Here is a 5797-nt window from a genome sequence, read left to right on the forward strand (position 1 = left end):
AAAATTCAAGATTTCGTCTTAATGATGTGATGAAACTTATATTCTTACATTCTCGAAAACTCCTAAGAATTCGTTGTAGTAGTTTCAATTTCTCTTTTTTGGATTGGACGTTGAATCCATCCAAATGTCTTTTTGATAGCTAAGTTTGTATTTGTGGATAGCAGTACCACTTGTTCTCCTAGTTTTTTACTTCTCATTTTTTAATAAAGTTCGCTGATAAAAAGAATTAACTCTAAACCCCTTCTCCTATATCTACACCTTCCCCTCAAAAGAAAACATTTTCCCACGCTGTTAGAAATTCAAATGACATTGTAGTCTCTCAATTACCTCAACCCTATATCAAAGGTGATGCTATAGCCACTAAAATTCCTGAATACGAGTACCAAGCAGGTCTCTAAAGGTATAAAAATCACCTCCATGGTCGTCTTATTCTATCAAATGGAGATTCCCCATTAAATTGGATGACTTGAAAAACAAGCATTCCTCCTTATGAACATTATAGGAAAATGGAGCATAATTTCATTATAGAAGGGTTACTATGATTTTTCGTTCTCTTCGGCCGAGGACATGAGAAGTGTGTATGTTTTAGGATCCTGGAGCCTCAAGACATGGATTATACGTCTATCACTTCGGACTCATGACTTCAATCTTAGTTTACAAAAGCAAACTCACATGCAATGTTGGGTCAGAATAGTTGGACTACCATTGGAATATTGGAGCACCAGGATCATATTCTCCACTGTTTGAGGAATTGGTACTCCTATTTCTCTAGATAATGCAACTAACAATAGATCTTTTGGACACTTTACTAGAATACAAGTGGATATTGACCTATAGTAGGAGCTCAGAAACTAGATTCTTGTTGAAAGAGAGAGATTTGTTCTTTTTTTTGTATCTATAATCTATGAAAGCTTGGCAGAGTTCTATCGTAAATGTCACAACATAGGTCACTTAGCTAAAACCTGAAGAAGAAACATGCATTATGGAAATCAGGCTAGGGATCAACCAACACACGAAAAGGATAAGAAAATTCCTATTAAGGATCATGTTGTAGTGGAAGAGAAACTGGAAAATGACTTGGTGTATAGGTAGCTTAATAGACTAGAATGTTCGATAAAACAAGCTTTATAGTTAGCTGAAATTTGAAAAATAACTAAAAAGTACGTATATTATTTATTTCATGTTTAGTTATTTATTTATTAATTAAATAATCCTTTATTTAAATATTTTACTCGATATGCAATAATTCTATTTATTTTACCTACAATTGGTTTTTTAGTTTGGTTAATTAATATAATTTTTAAAATTTTAAAAGATAAAATTGGAAACGAAGAATTGAAAGTTAAATTCACTTTTTAAATAACAATTCAAGTATTTTTTTTTATAAGTAACTTTCAAATGCTATATTCTCCTTTATTTATATGTTAAAAAATCGCTTTTATTTTTGTTTAACGAATTAGTCTAGTTACTTATTGATGGAATCAAAAGCTACAAAAAAAACTACAATCTGACGTTGGTGAACATTAAGAACATTACAATTTATTCGTACACAGTGATTGGTTACTAGTGTGATAAATGGTGCATACTCCTTCAATTACCGAATATTTTTTTTAAACGAGTGGTGTAAAGGCACCACCAACTATATTAAATAAAAGCAAAGGTTACAAAGAGGATTACATTGATATAAACCTATAGTTAGGTAATTGTAATCTATTCTTATTCACGTCATCATGTATGAAATTCGGAGCATGATTCCACCAAGTGTAAACCATGGACGAAATTCCATAATTGGCAAGTTTATCCGCACTTGAGTTCCCCTCCCTATATATATGCGAAACTATGATATCCATTGATGCTAGCATTACTTGACACAAACTCCATTTACTGGCTAGCTTCCACGGGAATGTAGCTTTTTGATTGATAATGTCCACGACAAGCATTGATTCACACTCCAACCAAATTTTTCCCACCCTTTTTGTGAGCAATTTTGATTCCTAGCATAACAACATTTAACTCAGAAAAAAGAGCATTTTCCAATCTGTTGTAGCAAGCAAAACAGGCCTTGACCATTCCGTTTTGATCCCTATAAATTCCACCTCCACCTGTGTGCCCTGGATTACCTTTAGCAGCACCATCCGTGTTGATTTTAATTCTCCCTGAAGACGGAGGTTGCCAAAGGACTTCCAAGATTGTAGGAGTAGGGTTGTAGTTAATTTTGATATGAAGCTCACTAAACAGGGAGAAGTCATGGATATTTTTGTGAGCATACTTAGTAGAGTTGTTCCCTGACCAAAAGATTGTTGCTTTCAACTGAGACAAAGCTAAATTAATAGTGATGGTTTGTCCTTGAACCTTGACTGATTCCTGCAAAACCAGATTAAATTGATGGTATGCATAATACTAGCTATCAAAAATTGTCTCACCTGGTTGCTCCAGCCCCCTTGATTCGACTTCAGTAAAGTTATTATTGAAGATGTGTCCAAATTGATTGAGAAAATTATGTTTAACCAATTCCATAGAAAAACTGCAAAAGGACAGTTGAAGAACAAGTGTGAAGATGAGTCCTCTGATTTCTTGCAAAGGTCACAAATTGAAGGCAAAGGACATCCCATTCTTTTTAGATTCTCATCAGTTAGCACTTTCTCTTGAATTAGTCTCCAAGTTGTGAATGATTTTGAAGGGAGAATAGCAGAAGACCAAATGATCTTTCCCCAATTGAGCTGATTAGCACCAGGACTCATGTGTTGATAAGCCTCTTTCAGAGATAATATACCATCATTATCATTTTTCCAAATGAGTCTATTTTTCCCACATGGATGATGGTTTGATTGATTTTGGTTGTGATGTTAGGGAATTTATCCACTAAAAGAGTAGGCAGGGCCCATTTCGAATTGACCATGAAGTCGGCAACCTTGGCAGTTATAGTAGAATGAATTTGAACTGGTAATTGCATTGAGTTCACTAGAGTTTCTCCAAGCCAGTTATCCAACCAGAAGTTTGTATTTTTCTCATCTCCAATGACCCAAACAAAATTCATTTGCATAATGTTCCAGTTTCTTTTTATACCAGGCCAAATGGAGGACTTCAAGTATCTATTTGTTGGGATAGAAGAACTACCAAACCTTTGTCTATACAACACTGCCCAATCTTTTTCAGAGTGAAGCATCTCCCAGGAAAGCTTCAACAAAGCAGCATGGTTAAGCTTTTTGATTGACTTCAAGCCCAAACCTCCTTCATTTAAAGGAGTGCAAACCTTCTTCCAAGCAATTCTGACAAGCTTTTTGATAGAAGTATTACCAGACCAAACAAAGTTCCTGATGCATTTGTCTAAGTGATTAAGAAGGTTAGCAGGCCAAGCATAAATGTGGAAACTATAGATCAACATGCTCTGTATCACTTATTTCACTAATTCAACCCTCCCCATTATTGACAACAAGGAACCTTTCCAAGTGGCTAATTTGTTTATAATTTTATCAGAATTTGTTTGCAAGCGACAAGTTCTAGGATTTCCTAGGAACAGGGGGACTCCCAAGTACATAAATGGCATAGATCCATTAGAGAAATCAAGAACCTCGGCAATTATTACTATTCTCCTAGTTGTGATCTTAGTTGTGTAGAATTTGCTTTTTGAGTTGCTAATGTTCTAACCAGACAATTGAGAGTACTTATGAAACACAAGCTTTAAATTTAGAAGCTCTGTCTTGATCCCTTTGAAGAAAATTAGTATGTCATCTGCATAGAGCACATGGCTAGGAGTGTGAATCAACTTAGGCCCAACACATGTGCTTAGCATACCATCCAAAACCAGCTTCTCAATTCCCCTACTTAGCACATCCTCAGCAATGCAAAACAGGATAGGAGATAAAGGGTCCCCCTGTCTCATACCTCTTTTGCAAGAGAAATAACCCACCATTTTCCCATTGACATTGGTGGAAAGTTTAGTTGATTCCATGATTGCTTTAATCCAATCTCTGAATTTCCTACTGAAACCAAAAGCTTGTAATGTGTGAAGAAGAAACTCCCAGTCAATGGTGTCAAATGCTTTGTTCATGTCAATCTTGATAGCCATGTTCCCACCAAATACCTTGTGGTCTAGAAAATTAATTGCTTCAAAGGCAAGACAAATACAATCTTGAATTTGCTTATCCTTTATGAACCCCTTCTGCTGGTTGGAGATGATCCTTGGAGCAATTGTAGCCAATCTGTCAGCCAAGACTTTGGTTATGATTTTGATTTCGAAATTAGCCATTGTAATAGGTCTGAATTCTTAAATTGTATCAGCACCCTTAAATTTAGGTATAAGAACCACAGAATTAGCATTTAAGTTAGGGGGCAGCCAACCATGTGAAAGTGCGCATGTCAAGAGGAGCACTTTGGAAAGCTTGCTCACTATGTGTTTTGGTTTGGATGGGGACAACTTGTGTTTCATAAGAGCTTGAAGATCATCAACAAATCAATGTGCTTAAGTCTCAAGATTGGCATTAGACTTAGACTAGTAATTAGTTTAGGTTGAGTCTAAGGCTTAGGTAAACTCAATACATGTCTCATATGCATAAAACATTAAATCATTTTAATTTTGAGATATGTCATTCATAATATGTTCATGCATCACATATATACATGTTAATTGTGCATCCTAGGCATAAACTTAGTGTTGAACATGTATAAATTAAGTGCATAACGTATTTGAGTTTTGCAATTTAAAAATACACTTGGAAATATGCAGTTAATCGATTAAGGTGTGTTTTAATCGATTAACATAAGTTTTTGAAAAGCAGTTGGAACAGAAAACTTGGAAAACCGAATCAGTACAATTTTGTAACACGTTAATCGATTAACCAAGGATTTAATCGATTAACTGGGCTGCAGAATGGATTCTTTATAAACTGCGTTTTCAGAACTCAAGCCATAACTTGTATGTTAGATTTTAAGAGAGTTGGAGCATATTTCGTGTTAATTATTGCATCTATATGAAATTGCATTTGTGAGATTAGAAAAGAGAGACTTCTACGCTTTAGGATTGAGAGGCATTTCATGTTTAATTTCTCATATGTTCATGCATTTCTTGATGTTTTTGGAAAGATTTCATATTCTGTAAAATCTGTTTTTAACTAATGCATTATCATGTTATATGAGACTTGTGTTAGAGTTTTAGAGTAAGGTCTTAATTGTTAAATTTGAGCATTGTAATTGTTTTATATTACTCTATGTTTTTGTTGTAAAAAGTGTTGTAACTTTGGAAATTTCAATGTGTCTTATCAACCAACGAGATTGTGTTGTATCTTCATTAGCTTAGAGATCTTGATAGAAAGAATAGGTTCTTGGCTGGGGCTACACCGCAAGAAAGGTTTTCTTGGGCGGTAGGAAGGGAGTCAAACCAAGGGATAAGGTTCTTTAGTTTCAAGAAAGAGTCTAAGTGTTGTAATTGGAAGAATTGTTTCTAAAATGTTATTTCGATTATAGTGAAGAAAAATCTCCCAGATATGCCGGGAGGCCTGGATTTAGTTTGCAAGTGGACCCGTAAACGAACTAGGATAAAAATCGTGTTGCACGTTTTTCTTTCCCTCTCTCTCTTTATTGCTTTAATCGATTACTTTGTATAGTTGTTTTTAATTGTAATAATTTGTTTTTATACTATATTGTTGTAACTCTGATATATCTGTTAGCTCTGTATATTTGCTTCGATCTCAGTTGCTTGTCGTGCAAGAAACTAAATCTGTTTATGTAATATGAGCTATTTTAATCGATTAAATTGCTTGTGTTAATTGATTATTCATTCACTGTTAATCGATTAATC

This window comes from Lupinus angustifolius, chromosome LG13 (assembly GCF_001865875.1).
Source record: "Lupinus angustifolius cultivar Tanjil chromosome LG13, LupAngTanjil_v1.0, whole genome shotgun sequence".
NCBI classification, from domain to species: domain Eukaryota; kingdom Viridiplantae; phylum Streptophyta; class Magnoliopsida; order Fabales; family Fabaceae; genus Lupinus; species Lupinus angustifolius.